General features: G+C 42.3%; 1 protein-coding gene and 1 long non-coding RNA gene across 6 annotated transcripts in view; one reads left to right on the top strand and one right to left on the bottom strand.

Annotated features, from left to right (window-relative positions):
- UNC5D (unc-5 netrin receptor D) overlaps nucleotides 1-26,540 on the top strand; it is a 670,113-nt gene that overhangs the window by 286,303 nt on the left and 357,270 nt on the right. The window lies entirely within an intron of this gene.
- Nucleotides 24,900-26,540, bottom strand: part of LOC130368158 (uncharacterized) — a 102,775-nt gene continuing 101,134 nt past the window's right edge. The window contains exon 4 of the long non-coding RNA XR_008892304.1: nucleotides 24,900-25,212. This is a non-coding gene — a long non-coding RNA (uncharacterized LOC130368158). The remainder of the gene's footprint in view (nucleotides 25,213-26,540) is intronic.

Here is a 26,540-nt window from a genome sequence, read left to right on the forward strand (position 1 = left end):
ATTTCCATGACAGTTGCGCTTTAAGATGAATCCTGAAAACAGATACAGTGCTGTTTTTGGAAGAAATCAGCTCAGTTTTTCTATTTACTTATAATCTTTTAAAGAGTACCTGTGGCCAACCCAACAAATATTAGATTTTATAGTTTCTTGATACACCCTTCCATTTCTGAGATATGAGGATTTATAGTTTGTCTGAAAATTCAGGCAATGGTCAGATGCATGTGAACTCAATTGTAATAATAGAAGTGAATATATGATGATGGACGGGGTTATATAGTCAGGGGTGTGAATGTTGTTCATTGAGGGGTGTGTATGCCTACTACACTCCCCTATGACTGTATAATCCCGCCCATCACTTGAGTCACTCCCATTATTAAAATTAAGTGCACACCCATCTGACTTCGGACAAACTATAAATCCTCATATCTCTGGAATCGAAAGTCATAGCAAGAAATTGTACAAATGTGTGTGATCAGGGCACCCAAGCTATTAAATGATGATGAAATCTAATTTTTATTGGATTAGCCACAGGTCCTCTTTAAGGATAGTTAAATAGTAAACTCTATTCTTGACTATCCTGTTCTGTGGGGGCCGGAGGTGGCTCTGTTGCACCTGTTACTTGATGATATTCCCCTGCCCAATGCGCCAATTATAGTTAATTTCTTAACAGTATACAAAACCAATATAGCTAAGTGTTGGAAAAGCTATAATGTGCCTGATATTTCTCATTTGGTAACACAACTCACATGAACTACCTTATAGCATCTACTATGAACCGTATTCCCCCATTTAACATTACATGGTCCAAGTGTGCAGAATTTAAATTTGATTTTGCTAACCGCCCTGGACGCACATGCCAAGCTCATAGTTAATTTGCACCATTTCAATTTGTAGCATTAATATATGAGGTACACCTAGTTTCTCTTTGGTGAGTAACTATATCTTTGGGTTTACTGAAACCATTCTACCTGGATTGTATGGAGTCAGTTTTTGGTTATCACTGTTGGTTGAAAACTTTACTAAGGACCTAATGGTCTGAAACGCGTCGGCATTGTGTTTTAACTCACTTGGTGTTTTTCATCTTATCTATTTTTTAAATGGAATAATTAAAATGTTGGACTTTTAGTTTAATTTTGTCTGGTAACTGGACATTTCCCTATGGGATTATCTTGCATTGTAAAATACTAACAGGGCAGAATATAAACATGCAAACTGATCAGGAACATAGGACACTGTTCACAAACAGATACAAGTACAAAGGACAAAGATCTGATCAACCAAACAGGATATACATATAGAACACTGTTCACACTGGACACAGATAACTAACAAACAGATTGGGTCCAGAACACAAGACTGGATAATGGAGCAAAGACTCCAGGAACAAACAGGAATAAAAACTCAATCCCACAGAAAACCTCCACAAAACACAAGAATGTCTTGCCACTGTAACTCAATCTCCCAGAGTCCACCATGGAGCACGGAGATATCTCAATGTTCCAGAGTCCCATTAAAAGGTTACAGGGATGTCTTGTTACAAAAACTCAGAAAACGGATACAAGAAAACTCCCAGTGTGAACAGCGAAATAGCAGAATGGACATACTAATCCTAAAACATACAAATGTAACACACACTAAAATCTACAATAAAATATTATTTAACCATGGCTAAAAACTCAGATCATATCACAAGATAAATATAAAGTAAATGCTCAAGCAGACATAGAAGTATAATGCACAGACATAGCAACATTATTGCACAAGCAAAGTGTATGGCACTAAATAACCAGCAACTAGAATACTGAATGAGCTGCAGTTATATAGCCACACCCACCTAGCACATGGGTGAAATGCTTAACACTTCTATGCCTGGCAAGGAAAGCACAGAAAAACATATAATGCATGAAAACCAAGGTCAGAAAAGGGCCTAAAACGGAATAAGGCAAAAACAAATACATGGACATTACAGTACCCCCCCCCCCCCACACACACACACACACCTTTAAAGAGGGGCCACCGGACCCTCTAGAAAACACAAAACAAGCATAAAAAAACTACCAGAATTATTTTTACAAAAAATAACTGGGCACCCAGGTGGCTCCTTGATTGCCACCTAGAAGGAGATGCTTGGCTCAGGGCCGGAGGAATGCCATCACTGCGGCAAAGAGGCACTTGCGTCTTGTCCACTTGAAACAAGATACAGGTATATGGAAAATGGCACCATACCAAGTGGGTAGGCTGGTTATTCTGTCATGACCAACTGGGAGCAACAGGGAGAGTGAGCCCTAAACTGACCCTAAAAACACTCTCCCTGTCTACTTGCCCATCCATCCTAAGTGATGGATCGACAACTTGGAACCGGTCCCTCCCTGCGTTACAGTGAAATGGCGTCAAAACAAATAATATACATAGTCGGTCACAGGCCAGAAACAGAGATGGAAAACTACTAGACAACCAGATATATCAGACAGGATACAAATACTAACACGACAGAATATAAACAGGCAAACTGATCAGGAACATAGGACACTGTTCACAAACAGATACAAGTACAAAGGACAAATATCAGATCAACCAAACAGGATATAAATATAGAACACTGTTCACACTGGACACAGATAACTAACAAACAAATTGGGTCCAGAACACAAGACTGGGAAACAGATGAGTCAGCAAAGACTCCAGGAACAAACAGGAATAAAAACTCAATCACCCAGAAAACCTCCAGAAAACATGAGAATGTCTTGATACTATAACTCAATCTCCCAGAGTCCACCATGGAGCACAGAAATATCTTGTACTAAATCTCAATTCCCCAGAGTCCCATTAAAAGGCAACAGGGATGTCTTGTTACAAAAACTCAGAAAACGGATACAAGAAAACTCACAGTGTGAACAGCAACATAGCAGAACAGACATACTAATCCTAAAACTGACTAATGTGACACAAAATAAAATCTACAATAAAAGACTATTTAACCATGGCTAAAAATTAGATCATATCACAATATAAATACAAAGTAAATGCTCAAGCAGTCATAGAAGTATAATGCACAGACATAGCAACATTATTGCACAAGCAAACAAAGTATATTGCACTAAATAACCAGCAACTAGAATACAGACTGAGCTGGAGCTATATAGCCACACCCACCTAGCACATGAGTGAAAGGCTTAACTCTTCCACGCCTGGAAAGAAAAGCACAGAAAACAGATAATGCATGAAAAACAAGGTCAGAACAGGGACTAAAGCGGAAAAAAAAATTCAAAAACAAATAAACGGACATTACAGTTTTATTGCCAATGGTTATGGACTTCCTACTGGCCCATAGTGGTACTCAATACTTTTCCAAGCAGAAATTATTTCTTGATTTCAATCATTGTGTCAGCTATTTCATTCTGCTTTCATGTTGCTGTGTTACCATTGTATTTGCCTAGTGTATTGTACGCTGCCATAAATCTAATAAACAATGAGTTATAAAAAATAAAAAAGAAGGATATAAGGATATTTAAATAGTGCACACCTCACCAGCCTGGGTCCACGATCCATAAGGATATCCAATGAACTAGTTGAAGAAAAGCAGCATTTCTTAAGATACCAACAGTAACTTCCCTGACTGCAATTCACTTGTGATATACCAGTAGCCTACCTTGTGCCTTTTTTTTTTTTTTTTAGGATTAGAGTTCATCAAGATATTTTTAACTTATTTTTTAATTGTTGTGTTGTATTTCCTCAAACAGAATCATGCCGTTCTATAGAATTACCAGTTTCCTCTGTTAAAATTGGAAAGTAATTCTTCTTCCTTTAGTCCAGTGGTAGAGATAAGCAAGGAACAGTAATAGACTATTGTACTACACAGATGTAATCTGAGGTAAACAAAAGAGTGGTCCTCTTTTAGGTGTTAGAGGGAAACGACTGTCTCTGGTACAAAGAACGAGATAGGAAATGGGATGTACTATAGAATTATTATTACAATGCCACACATGTCAAAACACAGTAGATCAATGTATCAATTAGCATACTTAAGCCAACTGGAAGATTTTGTAAAGTGGTATATCTATATTCAGTTACCAATAGATATAAAAATATTGATTCCCAACTTTAGTAAAAGACTGCAGAAAATAACAAGCATACTCGTTGGGGCTGTGAATGAGTTAGTGGATTTCATGTGGTTACATTTTAAAAGACAATTTTATTTCAACTTTAAAATAAATAGTGATATTTTTTGAAGGAGTTATTACCCCTTAAGGACGCAGGGTTTTTCCGTTTTTGGATTTTCATTTTTTCCTCATCACCTTCTAAAAATCATAACGCTTTCAATTTTGCACATAAAATTCCATATGATGGCTTATTTTTTGCGTCACCAATTCTACTTTGTAGTGACATTAGTCATTTTACCAAAACATCCACGGCGAAATGGAAAAAAAAATCATTGTGCGACAAAATTGAAGAAAAAATGTCATTTTGTAACTTTTGGGGGCTTCCATTTCTACGCAGTGCATTTTTTCGGTAAAAATAACATCGTATCTTTATTCTGTAGGTCCATAAGGTTAAAATGATACCCTACTTATATATGTTTGATTTTGTCATACTTCTGAAAAAATCATAACTACATAAAAATTCTCATCTTCTGACACCTATAACTTCTTTATTTTTCCACGTGCGGGCCAGTGTGAGAGCTCATTTCTTGCGCCATAATCTGAAGATTTTTATCGGTACCATTTTTGTATTCATCGGACTTTTTGATTGCTTTTTATTCATGTTTTCATGATATAAAAAGTGACTAAAAATACGCTATTTTGGACTTTGGAATTTTTTTTGTGCGTACGCCCTTGACCGTGCGGTTTAATTAACAGTATATTTTTATAATTTGGACATTTCCACATGCGGCAATACCACATATGTTTATTTTTATTTACACAGTTTTTTTTTCTTTATGGGAAAAGGGGGGTGATTCAAACTTTTATTAGGGAAGGGGTTAAATGACCTTTATTAACTAATTTTTTCACTTTTTTTTTTTGCAATGTTATAGCTCCCATAGGGGGCTATAACACTGCACACACTGATCTTTTAAACTGATCCCTGCAAAGCCATAGCTTTGCAGGGATCAGTGTTATAGGCGGTCAATTGCTCAAGCCTGTATCTCAGGCTTGGATCAATCAAACGCAGATCGGACGCGAAAGAGCAAGGTAAGGGGACCTATATCAACTTTGATCCCTGCATCTAAAGGGTTAATAGTGCACGGCACAACGATTGGGACCGCAGGCTATTAGCCCAGGGTCGTGGCTACCATGCGGGGTCATGCCGTGACCCCGTTTTAAATACCGGGACCGGACGTAAGGCATACAGGTACGCCCTACGTCCTTAAGAGGTTAAAGGAACACAAAACAGTCATAAAGCAACTAAGCAACTTATACACATGAACCTCTTAGTAAGCTGTTGTTGTCATATATACAAATCAGGGGTGGATATTAGAGATGAAAAATTAGATTTGGCCGATTCACAGAATTTCCTGAAAAAATTTGATTTGGTACGAATTTATTTGCGGCAAATCAGTATTAATAACAGCTAATTCCTTTCTACAGAAAGCCTCAATAGGAGTGTAGAACCTTTTTGCCTTGCTTTAATACGCGTAAGGTGTGTGCTGGGTTAGTGAAATAAAATGCAGGTACAGGTGTGTACTTTTGGCCTTTCACAGTATCTAGGCCCTTAAGACTTTAAAAAGAACAAAATGGTACACCACTTAAATGTACGCACAGGTTACACTTAAAGGGGTTCTACGGTGCTTAGACATCCCCTTTGGATAGGGGATAAGATGCCTGATCGCGGGAGTCCCGCCGCTGGGGACCCCCGGGATCTTGCACGCGGCACCCCGTTTGTAATCAGTCGAACACGCTCCGGGTCTGATTACGGTCGACCTAAAGGCCGGCGTGTGACATCATGCCTCCGCCCCCGTGTGACATCACGCTCCGCCCATCAATGCAAGCCCACGGGAGGGGGCGTGACAGCTATCACGCCCCCTCCCGTAGGCTTGCATTGAGGGGTGGAGCGTGACGTCACACGTCGCCGGCCTTGTGGTCATCCGTAATCCGACCCGGAGCGAACACGCTCTGGGGACTGATTACAAACGGGGTGCCGCGTGCAAGATCCCGGGGGTCCCCAGCGGCGGGACTCCCGTGATCAGGCATCTTATCCCCTATCCTTTGGATAGGGGATAAGAGGTCTAAGCATCGGAGAACTCCTTTAATAGAGAACAATATGCTTTTAGTGCTCTGCTCACCCTAACAACCTGGCTTCTATTAGCTTTTCAGTTGTTGTACACACCAGTGCTGCAGCACACAGTCGCTGTGTACTACACTTAAAATTGCACTTTCTCTCTCAATCTCACTCCCTTCCCTATCCGTGCTTCTAAGCTAAATTTGAGCTTGAGGTGAATTGCTTCTGTAAAAAAGCTTTTCTGTGCAACACATTTCTCTATGTCCCTCTGCAATAGGACACTGATGTGATTGGGAGGGGAATCACTGCTGTAAAAATGCTTTTTTGTGCAACATACACTGCTGTCTGTCCCTCTCTCTCTGTAATAGAATGCTGATGTGACTGGCCGCAAGATGGCTGACAATTATATAGGGCTGTGACATCACAGGGGGGGCTGGCTGCTAATAGGCTGCATGCTGCATTTGATTCAGGGTCATCCTGCCGACCCTTGTTCCTGCCTTCGCAGGATTCCTTGCCCCATGTTCATATATGTGGATCCGCCATTTTAGATGCCCTGGAGCCTGGACCGCACTAAATGGAGTTTAATGAAGTGATTCTGGCGACTGAATCGTGTCGATATTTGCATTAGTTATGAATCAAATATTTCCTGAAATTGGTAGAGATCCCAAAGATCCCATTTCACTCAATTAGAGATGAGTATCTGATCACTGCGGTTGCGACCAATGAAACCAAATTCATTATGAAAAAAGGAGGTCTCTTGTCAGTGGAAGTAAATTAACAGCTCACCTTGAGTAAAGAGGTGAATCAATGAGGTCCCATCACTAGAACCCCCCCACCCATTAGATACTTATTACATGGATGGGTAAGGAGTTTAAACCTTTGGATAACACCTTTAAAGGAAAACAGTCATCCTGTTCACCCACACTAAACCCAATACACTGGGTTATAGTTTGTGGGTGAACAGGAGTTGGATGAGAGGTCGCTGACAAATATACGTACCTTAGGTCCGGAGATGTGTCCCACCAAAGATCCACTTCTATATTCTCTGAATTGGGCACTGGAGGTGGGCCCTGTCTGCTCAATTTTCATATTTGTTGTCTGTGACTCCGCGTCCTAATGAGCATGTGCCTAGTGAGCATGCGAATGTGCCAATGCTCACGTGACCAGTAACAATTAATATGCAATTGGAGCACTCAATGCTATTATTTGCCACATTTCTACCCGTTTACCTTCAGTAATCTTAAAGGTTGCGTGACATATGCGATAACCAAAATAGGGTTCTGTCCCCAAACAAAGGAACAAAGAGAAAACTTCTTGCTCCACCATTTCTTCAGATGTGACATGTAAACTTCAGAACATATATTGTACATGAATGAGTGACTCTCGTAGAGTTTGCCTAATCAGTCTTAGCGTAATCAGCCACAAGTGGGTTATTTATTGATTTCATGCCTTTCAGCCGCTTGTGAATGTTCCTTTCTCTTAAGGTTTGATCTCAAGCCTGCTTTTTTCATTCTAATATTACATATGAGACCTTACTACTTCAACATCGCTCTCTTTGATTCTAGCCCCCCCCCCCTCCCCCCCCCCTGTCTTCCACTAAGAGTCTAAGAGTTTTTCCACAAGGAGAAAAACATTTTCTAACAAGTACATGACCGAGTATAGTAGACCTACAGGTTCATCTATGACTAAATTGATGAATATCGACTACTGTACGCATTTCAGGAAAATACGAAAAGGGGAAACTGGGACACAAAATAGGGACTGAAAATACAATCTGTAACCCCTATCTGATTGCACTAGCACTGTCATTTTGCTGATAGAGTGGCGTCTCAATCATGTACAATTGAAGTTCAATTACCCGTGCACAGGTACTTATCTTCAGGATGACGGTGATGAGGTAGAGAAAATTGGAACAAATAATCCAATTCTGTCAGGTAATCTTTAAAATCAAAAGACGCAAGGAATGAATCAATCTATGGCCTTATTTCATATCAAGTTGGGAGAGGTTGTTCCCAAGCAAAGAGATTGTGAAAAACATAAATTATTGTCCATCTCCAGTTTGTAATGCTTCTCAAAGAAATTCACGTTTGTATGTGTTTGCATTATAAAGTTTTCTTTAGGCTTCATGTTTGTAAGGTTTTTTGCACATCAACCCATCAAGGGTCACAACCACAACTGGCTAGGCTTTTCCTTGAATTGTGGTGAGGGGCTTAAAGTACCATTGTTATTTGAAAAAAGACTCTATCACATGTCAAAAGTTTTGATTGGTTGGGTCTAGGTGCTGGGACCTCCACCAATTGCCAGAAAAGGGGGGAGGGGCAACTACGTGCTTCTCTCCCCATTTTATTCCTTGACATGCAGGACATGAGTCTTTATACTTTCTATAGAATCCTTCTCCTGCAGCAAGGCAAGAAGCAAATAGAGAGACATTAAGGTGGCAGCTTCATCCCACTTATTCTAGAGATCGGTGAACGGTCCAGAGCCCACAGATCCTAAGTCTGTATAACATGTAAATTTTGTTCTTTTCTTGACAGTGTCATTTTAAATAGCAAGATAAAAAAGGATAACATAAATGAGGCCACTAATAACACTATAAGACTCTTTCATACCGTTTCATGTCTTTGATAATAGTCCAAAGAGGAAAGGATTTATCTCATCTGCTCCATGCAAGTATAAGGCTAAAAATTCCTCTTTGGAACACTTTCATGATCCATCCCAATGGCTATTGGTAAGCACTGCGGGTTGGTGCGTGAACCAATAGTCCATACTAGAATACAGGTAGAAGAAAGATGATACCCAGCACTCACCAGTAATGCACAGTGAACATTTATCATGCCATAGTGTAGTACGAGGACGTGTTTCGGCATGGGAGCCTTCATCAGTGCCAACATATCCCTATATTGAACATTCTAGAATACAAGCTAAAACTGTAATAAACTTTTAGTTCTCCTGTCAAGATTATATAAAGCGACTCCTCTACATCTTCCATGTAAAAAGCTCTCTTCCTGTGTTGCTTGTATTCCTTAAATTCTTGAAATTATAGACAATGCTGTCTGTTTACCTTTGTACAGATCACCTGGTCTGATCAGGTTGCAATGTTTCATGTGTATGTTTTGTACTTTTAACAGACATCAGTGCACTAGAAAGCATAGAAAACTTTTCTGAAAATAATGTCTTAGAGGTCTTAGAGAAACTATTTACTAACCATCACTCTCTATAAGACCTATCATCACCATATACATTATGGTCAGTTTACTATATAATCTAGCTATGGATGGGACATATCCATACAGAAAGGGAAACAATAATATACATATATAGTTTTTTTTTTTGCTTTTTGCTACTTTTTCCTTAGGTTCTGCCACATGCACACACACAGGCCACAACTATATTGAGAAGATCATGACCTGATAACTCAGTGAATAACTTGAAAGGTTAATGCAATTTAATTTAATGTGCAACAACCTGACCCACTTTAGGTGCATAAGTGTGTATTCTTGTAAATTCTACAATATAAATGAATTATATTATTAGTGAATTAACCCCCAAAGTAGATCCAAAGACGTGATCTGGATTAGTTATCCATCCAATGTGCAACTTCTCCCTCATGATGTAGACCAGTGTCTGGGGGTGGAGTTACAAATAAAATGCTGTGCAAACCAGATATCTTACTGAAGCCAGTATATGGCTCATAAAGTATTTTCTCTGGCTATGGACATGCGTCGGCTTGTAACTCCACCCCTAGACACTAGTCTCAATATTGATGGGGACTTATGATACGTGTCTCTATTGGCATATATTTCTTGTTTGTTGAGACAAGACCATAGTAATCAGCTGGGTTCTGCTAAGTACTGCCATGGCAGTTGCTGCGGAATAGGCTGCTTGAAAAATATTTATCATTTACCAATGCATTTATAGGGTGACAAAATACGAAAGGTATGTCCTGATCACTGTAGCTCCGAAACACACATTTGCAAGGACAGGGCTCAGAGCAAAGCCCTGTAGTTACATCAAAGGCACAAGGGAAGTTCAGCTAGGTATGTATTCTACAGGAGTCATAAAGCACTGGCTTACACCCGACATGTTTCTGACGTCATCAGACATCCTTAAAGGAGATATCCAGCCAAAACTGGTTAGAAAAACTGAACTTAATTAAGATGAACTTAATATATATATATATATATATATATATATATATATATATATATATATATAAAGGCATCCCAGCTGATTTGTTTCAAAATCAGACCCCCGTAGACCCTATAAACAGCATTTGAAAAACCTGCCGAGTGAGCAAAAAAACTACACCTACACTGGGCTTGTTTCCTTTTTCATGTGCAGCTATATAAAGGTAATTTCATTTGGTTACAGTTCTCCTTTAATCATGGGAATCCCATGGTGTGGTATTTGAGCCCTCCTAAACCTGTTTTAAAGCAGGTTTAAAAGGGCTAGAGTCCCACACCATGTAAAACCGATGATTAAGGATGTGTGATGATGTCAGAAATGCGTCAGGGTAAAGGTAACACTGAATGTTCTGTGTTCTCCGCTGGACGCAAAATAGAGCTTCCTGTTGAATACACATCTAGCTATTCTTTCTTATTATTGAGTGACATTTTACATACACCGAATTGCTTCTAATATGTTCTCACCAGTGTATGGACTCTTGTCACATAAATATTAGTTAGTTTTATTGTGACCTTTTGTACATGACATACAGATGTGTGACCTAGAAACTTCTGTAGTGCATAAGCTATACAGATGTAGCAGAGTTAGCAGTCAGAGTCATAGGCCGGCATTTATCATTGTAGGTGTAAGTGAAGCATTTTTCTACACTTTTTTTGTGTGCTGGTAATGTGTAGGAGAACCAAATTTATACAATGGTCACAGAGCATTTGAAAAATTTTGTGCAGGTCACATTTTCTGAAATGTTTCTCTTCACATACACCAAAAAGCAAAGTCTGGGCTGGTGTAGTTTTAGAGACTTTTCAGTGGCTTTGTGTCTTTTTTATTCATAGTTCATAAAACCCTTCCATATCATGTGTATTGCCAAAATCAGTTGATTGTAACTCAAAATCAGCAGAAATGTGTAAACCAAAAGGCGCAGATAAACCATGCTTGTGCCTTTTTTGCACCTTTTGTAGACACAAAAAACAGTCTAAAGACAATGATAAATGTCGGCCATAGTGCATTAACGGAGGACGCTCCGGCATATAAGACGCACCCAATTTTAAATTAGGAAAATCTAGAATACAATGTAAAGTATAGGTCACAGTGATCTTCAACCAGCGGATCTCCAGATGTTGCAAAACTACAACTCCCAGCATGCCGTTGGCTGTCCGGGCCTGCCTGGAGTTGTAGTTTTGTAACATCTGGAGGTCCGCAGGTTGAAGACCACTGGTATAGGAGGCAATACTCACGTGTCCCCGCCGCTCCGGACTCGTCACCGCTCGTCACCGCTGCTATGGATGTCGCCCTCCATCGCTGTTGTCGCGTCCCCGTCGCTCCGGAACGTCTCCTCGCTCTCCATCGCCGCCATCACGTCGCTACGCACGCCGCTCCTATTGGATGATGGGGCAGCGTGCGCGATGACGTGATGACCACGAAGGAGATCGCCGGCCATGCAGGGGATCCCGGCACGGAGCAGACACCTAGGACCAGGTAAGGTCCCTCTCGGTGCAAGCGGTTAGTGTCACTTTCGTTTCAGACCCGGCGCGTCTGAAGAGTTAATACAGGGCATCACCGCAATCGGTGATGTCCTGTATTAGCCGCGGGTCCCGGCCGTTGATGGCCGCAGGGACCGCCGTGATAGGTGTGTATTCACCGTATAAGACACACCAACTTCCCCCCCCCCCCCAGAAAAAGTGTCTTATAAGGCGAAAAATACGGTAGATGTATTGATGCACTAAGTCTGACTATTAACTCTGCTACTGTACATCTGTACAGACATAGTACCAAATGAGGCCCGTGTTGTTATGTACATCTGTGACAAAGTACAGAAGGCCCAGAAGCATGTTCGCCAGCCTTATTCACTGCACAACACATGCTCTTCATCATTTTCTTGGTGCCCAGGCTGCAGGCTTGATAATAAACCATTTCTATTCTCTGCAGCCTCTCATCTCTTCTACCCTGAAGTGCTGCACTCTCCTATCTTCTAAATTGCCTTACATTAGCATTCTACAGTTGTATGTTAGGCACGCACACAAGGCTGTTGTGTCCCCTGTCCCCAGATCCGGCTCCTTTTGATGTTGTTCACCTGACTTGTATTCCATATGATTTCACCTAGAAAGCCAAATGTATGAAATCTAGTAGTCCCCACTTCTGCCTCCTTCCTTTGCAGCAATTTTTAGTATTGCACTGTGTTTTTATTACATGTGCTACATTCCATTTATCTCAAATCATATCCTTTCCTCCAGTTCTCTATTATTCCTATCATCAGGAACCTGTAATAGGCAGCTGTAATGTATTGTAATGCTAACATGGGCGCCCAGACCAAACTCTTTCAAAATCCCTCCCTGACCAAGGTAATGTAACTGGTGCTGAAATGAGTTCTATGACATTCTACTTTTTACCTAATTGTATAATGCCAACATTTACGGAACATGAATCATAATTATTTTATGCTTAGTGAGTTGTGAACAATACAAGTTCTGTAAATATGGCAGGGATATTAGAAGACTGCTGTTGTATTGCTATGAATGGTTTTGCTACCAAAACACAACCCCTTGTCATATCCTCTATAAATGTGTATCCCTCTCTATTAGATACAATTAAGAGGAACCAGAGGAATGGAGAACATACATTAAAAGTAGGGTAACATGTGCCATATTTTGCTGTGTATTTGATACTGCGTATTTTCCTACTCATTAAAGTCAATGGGTAGCAAAATACGCAGCTGATTTTGCTGCCCATTGACTTCAATGGGTAGGAAAATATGCAGCAGCAAATATGCCGCAAAATACGGCATGTGTGACCAGATCCCAAAGTAATATTTTAATTTCAGACCATTATCCTCATTCACAAGACAAGGGATAACTAGTGGAGAGGCAGGAATCTGGCTGCTGGAAGCCTCACTGATCCCTTTTTCCCCCTCCTTCCTCTGTATCCCTGGGTAACCCAGTGGTTGGACCCATGACAATCCACAAATTATTCCTTGTCCTGTGAATAAGAATATCTCTTCAAATCACCATTATTGAAAGACAGGAACTAGTCTTGCTTCTTTTAATAATGATATAATAATACAGGGAGACATCTCTCACTGGAGAAGACCACTCTTTATCTCTCCCATTTTTCTTCCATTGTCTTGCAGTTTGAGCTTTTCATAGTTTGTTCATTTGTAGATATATGTACAGCTAAATAGCCCAATGCCGCCGCCCCCCATCCGCCTCACATAGCATTCAAAGGTGAGAACAGTATAGCACATGTTGCACTGTATGGTACATTAGGCCTCGTTCACGTCACGATTGGGGCCTCTGAGGCATGGATCCATTAGCAAAATGTCAAAATGACATGTTGATGTATCTATGCTTGGACAGATATGAGCCCCATTCATTTTAATAGCCCAAGCTTTGTCAGCTAGTGACTACATTCAATACCGCAGAGAAATAAAGACTGTCGCACTCACCACTCTAATCAGTTCTTTATTCAGTCAGGTGAAGCAGGTACAGTGATCTGTCATGCAGGGGCACATACCTGGGGATGGTGTCTGCTTCGGTTGGTATACACGCTTCGTCTAGCCAACGCTCATTTTAGTGAGTGTTGGCTAGACGAAGCGTGTATACCACGCGAAACTAACACCGCCCCCATGTATGCCCCTCTGCCTCACAGATGACTGTACCTGCCTCACCTGACTGAATAAAGAACTGATTAGAATGGTGAGTGCGACGGTCTTCATTTCTTTGCTGTATTGATATACTCTGAACTTAACTTCTGACTCCTCAGCACCATTATCTATCAGCTTTTCAGCTCCCTCTCCATTGCTACCACTCCCATTTAACCAAAGATATTTCACCCCCAAGAGAAGTGCTAAACGTATCCTGTTCATTTCTACTTTGTTCATTTCCCGAGTGTATACAAGTTTTTGCTCAGTCTGAGAAATGTGGCATGCAGCAATTTCACGTCTGAGACAATACTCTAATACGTTGGCACAATTATTTGAACAGGCCATTGAAATGAATGGAACCCGTACCTGCTGAGCAAGTAGATGTCAGCATGCCTGCCATTTCCACATTTTCCCAATGTATCAATGGCTCTGAAGCACCAATTGGGGTGTCAATGAGGCCTTAGAGAGATGCTACTACACTAGACGGCTCTACTTGGAGCCAGTGTAATGTGGTGTGATACTCTTTGGCTTCATCTTCTAGCCAGATCAGCACTGTCTCTTCTCTTCTAGCCAGACCAACACTGTCTCTTCTCTTCTAGCCAACCAGCACTGGCATGAAATGAATGAGACTTTATTCACATCGACATTAGGATCTCTGTTTACAGTTGAAACCACAGCGTAGTATCCAATCCATTATACGATACCAATGGCACCCAATAGGCTCCACTGACATATATTGGTACCCATGGTGTTCTGTTGAGTTGTTTGACACTTTCATGGACAAAATAGCACCATACACAACGCTATTTATTTATTTCTTCTTTATTTTTCCCATTAATTGTGACAATGTGCAGCAGAGGATGCAGACATATCCTCTGATGCAGATGGAAGCAGAGACATTTGTATAGCAGTGTCATAGCATGAGCTCTATTGATTTATTAAATATGTTAGAACCTCTTTTGGTAGAAGAAGTATTTCCGAGCGTGTAAATAAATCTCCCTAGATTTAATACTGTATTACAGAACTGACAGCAGTCAGGGCAGTGATGTGCAGCCCTCAACAGCTGGAGGCTATAATACAAGGCCAAAAAATACAATGCAAGCTACCCGTCTGACAGATACTTCCAAAACCTCCAAGTGTTACAGTGGCAAGACAAGAATGACATACACACTGAGCTTGAAATTCTTCCAAATAATCAGCAATTTAAACCTCCAAGCTGACATCTGGTTGGATCCTGACAAGACGTCTTTTGAAGTAGGAGCCAGACCACTTCCTTGGATCAGAAATAAAAGAAAAAAAATTGCTTAACCCAACCTGCCAGATAGTTGCATCAGTCAGCAGATGCTCAGACACTGCTATGACGCCCCTCACTGGCACCCTAATTCATACAGACCTTCCTGTTCCTTGTTACAAATGACATTGCTGGCTCTAAGCTCAATAAAAAAAAAAAAATAAGGCTTGAAGAATGGAAGCAAAAAGCTTTAAATACATACCGTATGGGTAACGCTAATTCCATACAGTTTGTAATGTATACATTTATACACGGGAAAAATGGAATTAGCACTTTGCAGTTGATCTGATTTTGCAATGCGCTATTGCAATGCATGAACTACTTTCATCCATATGAAGATGGGAACTAGAAATGAGAGGTAGCTATGGCACACAAGATATACAAATCCACATTTGTAGATAATGCTGATGGTGCACTTAGGTATAGCTGGAAATTCAAATTTGAACTGGAACTGCATGCTATTGCTACTGTGTACTCTAGAATTGTCATATCTTAAGCAGTGGTCTCCAAACTGTGGACCTCTAGATGTTGCAAAACTACACCTCCCTGCATGTCCAGATGGCTGTCTGGGCATGCAGAGAGTTGTAGTTTTGCAATATCTAAAGTTTGGAGACCACTGATCTAGAGAATTAAGGAGGTTTCTCAGAGTAAAATTATTGATGACCCATCCACAGAATATAGTATCAATAGCTGTTTAGCAAGGAGCCGAAACCCAGGACTTCCACTGATCAGCAGTTTGGGCCAGCCACATTGCCAGAGGTAAACAATGTATGGGAGCTGGAAGCTTTAACCCTGTACATTGTAGTAGTAATAGTGTTGCCAAATAACTGCACTCCAGCTCCCATTAGAGTTAATGGCAGCTTTGCTGCAGTAAACTGGTGCTACCAATACCACAAAGTACAGAACCAAGTTTTCTGGCTCCTATACATATATTGTTTACTTCTGGCAATGTGGCTGGCCCAAACAGCTGATCAGCGGTTACTGGGTTTCAACACCATGCTGATTAGCTATTGACAGTCTATTCTGTGGATAAGGTTCTAAAAACAGGAGAGAAGGCGCTCCATAGGGTAATACCACCGGAGATGGGGGAGGGCAGAGTAAAAGCTAATTTTAAACTGCTCACCGTGGGTGGTTGTGTAGCCTCATACACAACAATGGAAATCGCTTGGATACAATGGTCCGTCTGCGGCCCTCCTGGTGTGGATTCCACAACGTATAGGTACAAGAAAAGGCTTCAGTATAGGGTGCAGGAGTACATCGGCGCTGAACGGACCTAGGACACAGCAGGTAAGAAGGTAAAATCCAATTTATTTGATGCAACGCGTTTCCCTGCACAAGTGCTGATTCATCAGGCATCATGCCTGATGAATCTGCACTTGTGCAGGGAAACGCATTGCATCAAATAAATAGAATTTTACCTTCTTACCTGCTGTGTCCTGGGTCCGTTCAGTGCCGATGTACTCCTGCACCCTATACTGAAGCCTTTTCTTGTACCTATTCTGTGGATAAGTCTTTAATAATTTTACCCTGGAAATAAAATTTAAGATTTTGTGAGTTCTAACCTTATGAAGAAGCCAATCGTCTTAGTCTTGAAAAATTATTTCCTTTTCCAAAGGCTCTAGATCCCTAGAGAAGTCAGGTTGACTTTTCCAAGGAATTGGGACACTTGGATAGCGAAACTACTTTTTTTTCAAGATGAAAGGATTTGAATTTGCCAAATTTTACTCAAAAATTTCTCATGTCTAGATATAATGCTTAAAGAGTACATGTTACCAAACTAAACTTTTAATATATTGTTCCTCATGTAATTATAAGACACTTTGCTAATTACTTTCTGTTAAAATTCTCAACCATTATATGTTTTTAATGTGATTGAAAAAATGGTCACTAGGGTGCTCTGCTCTGTTCCCTGCGCTTGTCAAACAGTTAGTTTGATCTCCTACCAATGTGGCAGGAGACCAAATTCAGGAAGTACATGTGGGGCACGGCAAGGCACAGCTCTTGCAGGCTTCAGTGATGTTGCGCCTGCTGGGGAATGCCCATTTTCTCCTGCCGGGAGCTCACACAATGTGAGCAAGGGAAAAGGTATGATACAAAGCTTTTTAAAGCTCAGATATTTTTTTAAGGGCAGAAGGGGTTTTAGGAGTAGTTAGGGAATATAAACTGAGTTAGTTTAGAAAATATGGTTTGATGACAGGAACTCTTTAAATATGGCTATCTCCAAGGCTGCCAGGGCCTGATGGAAGTTAAAGTTCAGCAAAATCTGAAGAGGCACAGGTTAGGGAACATTGCCAGAATCAGGAAATTTCTCTGTATGCACAGTGCAACAGAATTCTATTGAAATCAACGGGAATCTGCTGCAGCAGAATTTCCGAGCAAAATATTCCTGTAGAATTCTGATTTGAAATTCCGTAGTGTGAACATGGCCTTAGGTGTTCAACCAGCTAACAGAATCAGAAAAGGGCTCTTTTGTACTTTTTTTAAATTTATTTTTTAGACTTATTGTATAGTTAAAAAAAAAAACTTTGCTTTTCAGCCCTATCTGAAATGCAGGTATATATGAAATGATAGTCTTGCACCAGTCTACTAGATATTTATGTCCCCACTTTGTACTCTGCCAAGGGAAAGTTTAAGGCTGCATTCACACTACAGAATTTTTGAGGCTAGAAATACTGCTCATAAATTCTGGTGCAGCAGCCTCCCATTGTTTTCAATAAGATTTTGCAGCACAATGCACACTGCTAAATTTCAAATTCAGGACTACGCCAGAAGAACGAACATGAAATCTGTTTGGATCATGGAGAAGGCACGTGTCCGTATGCTCCAAAGAATGAAAAATGTTGGCAGTGCCTGCAGCTAACGGTAACTGGAATATCTGGAACATCTCAGAGATTTTTTAGTGTGAACACAGTCTAAATCTTACAATGTAGAGTTATAATAACAATGTTGTTTTATTTTATCTGTTGTAATATAAGAAAGTATAACAAATATTAATAATTAGAAACATTTTTTTGCCACATTAGTTTACCTTACCATGGTCAAGGGGCTCAAAGTCACACATCAAGGGTAAGTGGAGGACAAATGCGTAGATATAATGTGACCTTTGTATGACACTCCAAAAATTGATGCACCTGTACACCAATTGCACACTAACACTTGCAATTTATGTGAGATATATATATATTTTTTTTTATTAGACTGATTTCAAGGTACTGCACTATTTTATTTTTATTTATTTTTTTACATTCCAAAAATAAAAAATGGAAGGTATTACCTGAGAGGGACACAATGGTGGGGAAGGATAATAAGAATTATACTCTTTTTAAAATGGCCATTGGAAAGCAGGGGCCCCACACAGATTGGGTTTATATCACAACTGTTCCCTCTAATGCACATATACAGTGACAGACTGTCAGAATGGGATGCTGATGTTTGTTTGCCTGGACAGGCAACGCACCCATTGAAGTTAATGGCCGGAACATAGTCAACTTGTGACTACTTTTAGATAATATCCCGAACATAGACCTGAACTAACATTAAATCAAAATTGTGGTGTGAACAGAACTTCTAATAGTAACAAAGGAAAAGGTAGTGGCACCGGTACCTTAAACCTCCTGAGACCACGAGATGGAAATGGCATCCCGCAGATATGGAAACTCAACCCTGGCAACGGAGGTGCTAGTACAGTGAAAACAACAATCACTGAATAGTAATATACAAAGAACAAAAGTGCCCTGCACTCACCGCTATAGTCTAGGTACTCCTGCTCCCATCTCGGGTCACGGCTCAGACACGGAGGACTCGGACAGTGGAGCGCTCAGAGGCGACTGCTGGCGGTTTCACGCATAGGAATGCGCTTCATCCGGCCTCCCAGGCCGGATGAAGCGCATTCCTATGCGTGAAACCGCCGGCAGTTGCCTCTGAGCGCTCCACTGTCCGAGTCCTCCGTGTCTGAGCCTTGACCCGAGATGGGAGCAGGAGTACCTGGACTATAGCGGTGAGTGCAGGGCACCTTTGTTCTTTGTATTGTCACGATGCCGGCTGGCAGTAGTGGATCCTCTGTGCCAGAGAGGGATTGGCGTGGACCGTGCTAGTGGATCGGTTCTAAGTCACTACTGGTTTTCACCAGAGCCCGCCGCAAAGCGGGATGGACTTGCTGCGGCGGTAGTGACCAGGTCGTATCCACTAGCAACGGCTCAACCTCTCTGGCTGCTGAAGATAGGCGCGGTACAAGGGAGTAGACAGAAGCAAGGTCGGACGTAGCAGAAGGTCGGGGGCAGGCGGCAAGGTTCGTAGTCAGGGTGGATAGCAAAAGTACTGGTACACAGGCTTTAGGACACACAAAACGCTTTCACTGGCACAAGGCAACAAGATCCGGCAAGGGAGTGCATGGGAGGAGGTCAGATAAAGGCAGGGAGCAGATGGAAGCCAATTAAGCTAATTGGGCCAGGCACCAATCATTGGTGCACTGGCCCTTTAAGTCTCAGGGAGCTGGCGCGCGCGCGCCCTAGAGAGCGGAGCCGCGCGCGCCAGCACATGACAGCAGGGGACGGGAACGGGTAAGTGACCTGGGATGCGATTCGCGAGCGGGCGCGTCCCGCTGTGCGAATCGCATCCCCAACGGCCATGACAGTGCAGCGCTCCCGGTCAGCGGGACTGACCGGGGAGCTGCAGGGAGAAAGACGCCGTGAGCGCTCCGGGGAGGAGCGGGGACCCGGAGCGCTAGGCGTAACAGTACCCCCCCCCTTAGGTCTCCCCTTTTTTTTGTCCGGTGACTGCCTCCCCTGGGATGAGGACACCGGGAAGGAATGGATGGTTTCCTCAATGGCAGGCAGTACAGCAGGAGTGGGAATGGGGAGGGAGGGCAGAGGGCGAGGCCTGGCACGGGGCAGTGTGACACCAGGACGAGGGCCATGAGGAGGCACCGAGGCTTGCCTGAGTCGACTGGGAGGGGGGGAGAGGCATTTTCTGTGGCAGGCAGAGTCCCTAACGACCTTAGGGGGACCGGATACAGGAGGAACCACAGGGTCACGGCAGGGAGTACTGGGAACCGGTTTAAGGCAGTCCTTGGAACAAGAGGGACCCCAACTCTTGATCTCCCCAGTGGACCAGTCCAGGGTTGGGGAATGGTGTAGAAGCCAGGGTAGTCCAAGGAGAATTTCGGAAGTGCAATTGGGAAGGACCAAAAATTCAATTTTCTCGTGATGAGGTCCGATGCACATTAGGAGGGGCTCCGTGCGGTAACGCACGGTGCAATCCAACCTGGCTCCGTTGACCGCGGAAATGTGGAGTGGCTTGACAAGACGGGTTACCGGAATGCGGAATTTATTCACCAAGGACTCCCGAATAAAATTCCCAGAGGCACCAGAATCCAGGCAGGCCACGGCTGAGAGGGAAGAGCTGGCTGAAGTAGAAATCCGTACAGGCACCGTGAGACGTGGAGAAGCCGACTTAGCATCAAGAGACGCCACACCCACGAGAGCTGGGTGCGAGCGTGCGTTTCCCAGACGTGGAGGACGGATAGGGCAATCCACCAAAAAATGTTCGGTACTGGCACAGTACAGACAAAGATTCTCTTCCTTACGGCGATTCCTCTCTTCCAGGGTCAGGCGAGACCGATCCACTTGCATGGCTTCCTCGGCGGGAGGCCTAGGCGCAGATTGCAGTGGAGACTGTGGGAGAGGTGTCCAGAGATCTAAGTCTTTTTCCTGGCGGAGCTCTTGATGCCTCTCAGAAAAACGCATGTCAATGCGAGTGGCTAGATGAATGAGTTCATGCAGGTTAGCAGGAGTTTCTCGTGCGGCCAGAACATCTTTAATGTTGCTGGATAGGCCTTTTTTAAAGGTCGCGCAGAGGGCCTCATTATTCCAGGATAGTTCAGAAGCAAGAGTACGGAATTGTATGGCGTACTCGCCAACGGAAGAATTACCCTGGACCAGGTTCAGCAGGGCAGTCTCAGCAGAAGAGGCTCGGGCAGGTTCCTCAAAGACACTTCGAATTTCCGAGAAGAAGGAGTGTACAGAGGCAGTGACGGGGTCATTGCGGTCCCAGAGCGGTGTGGCCCATGACAGGGCTTTTCCAGACAGAAGGCTGACTACGAAAGCCACCTTAGACCTTTCAGTAGGAAACTAATCCGACATCATCTCCAAATGCAGGGAACATTGCGAAAGAAAGCCACGGCAAAACTTAGAGTCCCCATTAAATTTGTCCGGCAAGGACAGGCGGAGGCTAGGAGTGGCCACTCGCTGCGGAAGAGGTGCAGGAGCTGGCGGAGGAGATGGTTGCTGCTGCTGTAGCTGAGACTGAATCTGCTGTAGCTGCGACTGGAGTTGCTGAGTCATGGTGGTCAAGTACGACAGTTGGTGATCTTGTTGGGCAATCTGTCGGGCTTGCTGGGCGACCAGTGTGGGGAGGTCGGCGACAACAGGCAGAGGAACTTCAGCGGGATCCATGGCCGGATCTACTGTCACGATGCCGGCTGGCAGGTAGTGGATCCTCTGTGCCAGAGAGGGATTGGCGTGGACCGTGCTAGTGGATCGGTTCTAAGTCACTACTGGTTTTCCCCAGAGCCCGCCGCAAAGCGGGATGGACTTGCTGCGGCGGTAGTGACCAGGTCGTATCCACTAGCAACGGCTCAACCTCTCTGGCTGCTGAAGATAGGCGCGGTACAAGGGAGTAGACAGAAGCAAGGTCGGACGTAGCAGAAGGTCGGGGGCAGGCGGCAAGGTTCGTAGTCAGGGTGGATAGCAAAAGTACTGGTACACAGGCTTTAGGACACACAAAACGCTTTCACTGGCACAAGGCAACAAGATCCGGCAAGGGAGTGCATGGGAGGAGGTCAGATAAAGGCAGGGAGCAGATGGAAGCCAATTAAGCTAATTGGGCCAGGCACCAATCATTGGTGCACTGGCCCTTTAAGTCTCAGGGAGCTGGCGCGCGCGCGCCCTAGAGAGCGGAGCCGCGCGCGCCAGCACATGACAGCAGGGGACGGGAACGGGTAAGTGACCTGGGATGCGATTCGCGAGCGGGCGCGTCCCGCTGTGCGAATCGCATCCCCAACGGCCATGACAGTGCAGCGCTCCCGGTCAGCGGGACTGACCGGGGAGCTGCAGGGAGAAAGACGCCGTGAGCGCTCCGGGGAGGAGCGGGGACCCGGAGCGCTAGGCGTAACATGTATATTACTGAACAGAACATCTGTTAACCTTATGTCAAGATACTATTAAATAAAAAATAAAAAACATAGCTTTGCCCTCGTAAAAGTAGGTTGAGGATTCCTATATTCAGTCCCAGATCAGCTAGTTCAAGTGAATACATCCACGTGACACATTTGAGATTCGGCCATGTGCTTCAGTGCTGCAGAAAATGATCCCGAGGAAAAGTGCAAAGAAATTCATCAGATTCTTTTTTTTTTCTCTGCCTACAGTGACAAACTCATTTAAGCCTCTCTGTCACACCATAAAGAATAGGGGGGAAATGTGTTCCATTCTGTGTCATTGCCATGCTAGGGACATCCAAGATCAATACGACTAATGGCTTTTTAACTTTGTATAATATCCAACCAGGAGGTCCCGTCCTCATTCACATATTTTCAGTGTGTTTTTAATATTCTAATGTAATATTATTGTTTTTGTGTATGTGTATTAATATTAAAAAGGAAAAAGAGAAGTAAAAAATAAAACATTATTTGATTGTTGAATATTTTGAGATTGATAAAATACAATTTGACAGTAAAGTCAATTTAGAATTTTGAATCACTTACCATTACTTTAGAATGTCTATCAGCTCACAAGTTATGGAGAGCTCAATGACGCGTAGGACAGGGACATTGGTCCCACAAGTAGACATTCAACATTAAAACAAACAGTAAACACTTAAGAAGTTTCATGTTATATTAAGACATGACAAAAAATGCTGCAGTGTTTTATGGAAAAACTAAGCGAGAGATGTTTCAGGGCTGGTTCCGCCTATTTGGCCTTAAAAATTCTGCCACCAAAGCACACCTCTAAAAGTTAGGCTAGTCAGAGTTGGTGTAGAATTTAGTTTTAATTTTCACCTTTTTGCAGGTGAAAATTTAAATGAATATGTTGCTTTCATGACACCATGGCCCTCATTTACTTAGAAAATCGGGTTGTAAGTCTATCTTGCTTTCTTACCCGACTGCTTTTTCCCCCTGGTATTTATTATTATGTCGCATCCTGTTTGTCGCACGTGGTTTTTGTTGGTTTCGGTTTCCAACTCCTCTGAGTTTTTCGGAAAAAATCCACAACAATTCAACAAATTCGGGTTGGAAACCTTTATAAATACGTGGGAAAGCTCAGAATTGTCGGGTTACGCCCCTTTTTCGGGTTTGGGAGAATCCACATCGGGTCCGTCGGGAAAAAATGTTGCATCCTGTTGCAGACTGGCGCACGATGTCTGCGACATGTCGCAGACAAAGATGCTCCAAAAAAAACCGACAAAACAAGTTGGGTTTAGAATAGTAAATGAGGGCCCATGTGTTGTGTAGCTCACTGTGCGTGGTGTTGTGTCAACTTAGTGAGAGAAGCACAAAAAGTCGCAAGGTGGGTGTTTCCACATATTTTTATTTTATTTTGTAATTTTTTCCTGGTGAAAGCTTCATATGTCTCCCTCTAAGTTTTACACCAAGCTGTGACACCAGGGAAGTGTCTAGTAGGCAGTCTTTCCAGCTGCTGTCTCCTTCCTTGGCTTGATTGATAAGCCTCTCTTAAATTTGTTAATGGGAAGACAACTGTCAATCAAGTTAATCTGGGTGGGGGGTTCCCAGGAGACTGCCTACCGGACATTTCTCCCATGCAATGGCTTGGATTATTGTACCAGTTCATAGTTAAACTTAGTTACCAGCAATGAGTGATCCTGTCAGGATTTGATACTGTCCATGGTTTCGCCAGCATAAATCTGCTGACAGACTGCCTTTAAGCCACATTACCATTTTCTTGTTATCAGGGGTATGAATAGAAGTTTTGTTTTTTAATACAAGTTCAAAATTTGTAATAGAGCCCACAGGTGCAGGTCTTATAATAATTCCATGGTGTGAAAGCCACAACATCTCTATGCCTAGACTTAGATTTGCTATAGAACTATTGTACAATGTCTACACAAAGTCTCTGGTTTCTGTGAGTAACTCCTCTCTGATACTCCCTTGGCTGGACTAGGAGTGAAGCTCCATGATATAAAATACTTTCATTATAGGTATTGGTGTCCCAAATAAATCCAGACAGTGAGATCTTTTTTCCTCTTTGTCTTAGTATTGTCTTTCCCCCGTCTTATTGCAGGGCCCGAGGAAGGTCTTTTTTATGTTTCCCTTACAGTCCTCATTACAGTATTAGAGACATCCTATACTTTCTTTCACGTGAGCAGACTGGTTGATCAGGCATGACAAAGCTACATGCAGCATTACAATCCTCATCATGTATGATAAAACTCTACTTCCAAACAAATTAGGGTCTTAACACATAATAACCAGGTCTGTACTGTGCATTAATTTTACTTGTCAACAGTGATAACATCGACTTGATCTTAACAACAGTATGAGATAGGGTCACTGGTTTAATAATTTGTCGTAGATAAGGTCAAGAAAGACATGTATCCATCAATTCCTCCCTACAGTACAACACAGTTTAATTGGCAGTGGTGCTCATTCTTTGCCTGTAGCCATATTGATCCAGGGGAAGGCAAACAAATAAAGTCAATGAAACATTTTATAATTATGCCTAGTAAGGAAAAAAAAAATTGAATCGCCCCATGGATCAGCATCCTTTACTATAAGCCTTCTGTGACATGATGTAGTCTTGACACTCTTGACATGTCTATGTCTTATTTTTAATTTCATATGTTGCTTGTAATGCTTTTATTTCTATAGTTGAAGCTGAAAGGCAAAAAAATGAGAATTTTTTTAATTAAAATATTTTAATAAATGCACTTACCTTTATTTTTTTGTGGTGTAAAATAATATTTCATGACTAACACTAAATGACTGATATCCCTACAACTCAGCAGTGGGATGTTGATGATGGAATGATCAATATGATATTGTGCATGTTTAGAAAGCCCATTTCATACTGGGTTATGATCTATGCTTACATACATACATGTATGCTCACATTTGTATATCTGTACAGACCAGTATGCACTTTATATATAGTAATAGCGTGCCTCTTTAAAGATTTGCATTTTAGACTAGATGTAAATAGGCACACACAGATACCATCTGAGCCTATAGGAGTCCTCAGGCTACATACAAAAGAGTACTACAAAACATTCATAATGATCCTATATAGATTCATAAAGCAGTGATCTGCATACATTATTTACAAAATTAAGTAGTAATATTATTTTTCTGTAGTTACAATAGCAGGTATTTGTGGATGTTGGTGGACACAAGGGCTTCCACTAAATGTACCAACACCCTTTCAGTTGGCACAAGGAAGTGCACAATAAGTATGTACAGTATATAGTCCAATCCCTAAGAAAAGTCGGAGACGGCACTAGTACTACTATCTTCCAATATGTTGCAAATATAGCAGTTAATTATCAAACAAATGGATGTATTTCATCAACCTGGATATGTGAATAGGAGGGAGCTCTGATGTCTGGAGGTGCTCTACGTATATCAGACACTGGTTACAACTGTAGCAAATATAGAAAGAATTGAAAGATACAGAGCAATTACACTCTCGTGCGGGGGCTAGCGGCTGATAGTTGATCTCAGTCCCAGTCTTCCATGGCGGGGAGGCGGCAGCTGTAACAAGGGGAGCCTCAGATGCCGGCCATGGACCGTATCACGCCCACTGGCGCTTCATCAGGCCGTGTGTGCGTCATCTCTGTGTATAGAGTAATTTTCCCTGGGACACAGTCTGTATAGTGTTCGGAAGAAGGAAGCAGGGTGGTACCTTAATGGTAAATGTGCAGCTAATCAGCTTAAGACAAGGTAAAGTATGAAGAAACTCAGCTTTTTATTTAGTTTAGCAAAACAGTCTAATGGAGTTTTGGTCACTTGCAAAGTACCAACCAGAATAATGGTTTAAGTGAAGAGGTGCCCCTTGGGCAAACAAGTTAGTGAGTTTAGGGTATTGAAAAAAAAAAGAAATGTGTCAATGCCCACTGCAGGGTGTAGGTCTTAGACTCATTCCAGAATGTGACAGCCACAACATCTCTAGGCCCAGACTTAGATATACAATTGAACTTTAGTACAAC

Source organism: Hyla sarda, chromosome 4 (assembly GCF_029499605.1).
Source record: "Hyla sarda isolate aHylSar1 chromosome 4, aHylSar1.hap1, whole genome shotgun sequence".
NCBI lineage: Eukaryota > Metazoa > Chordata > Amphibia > Anura > Hylidae > Hyla > Hyla sarda.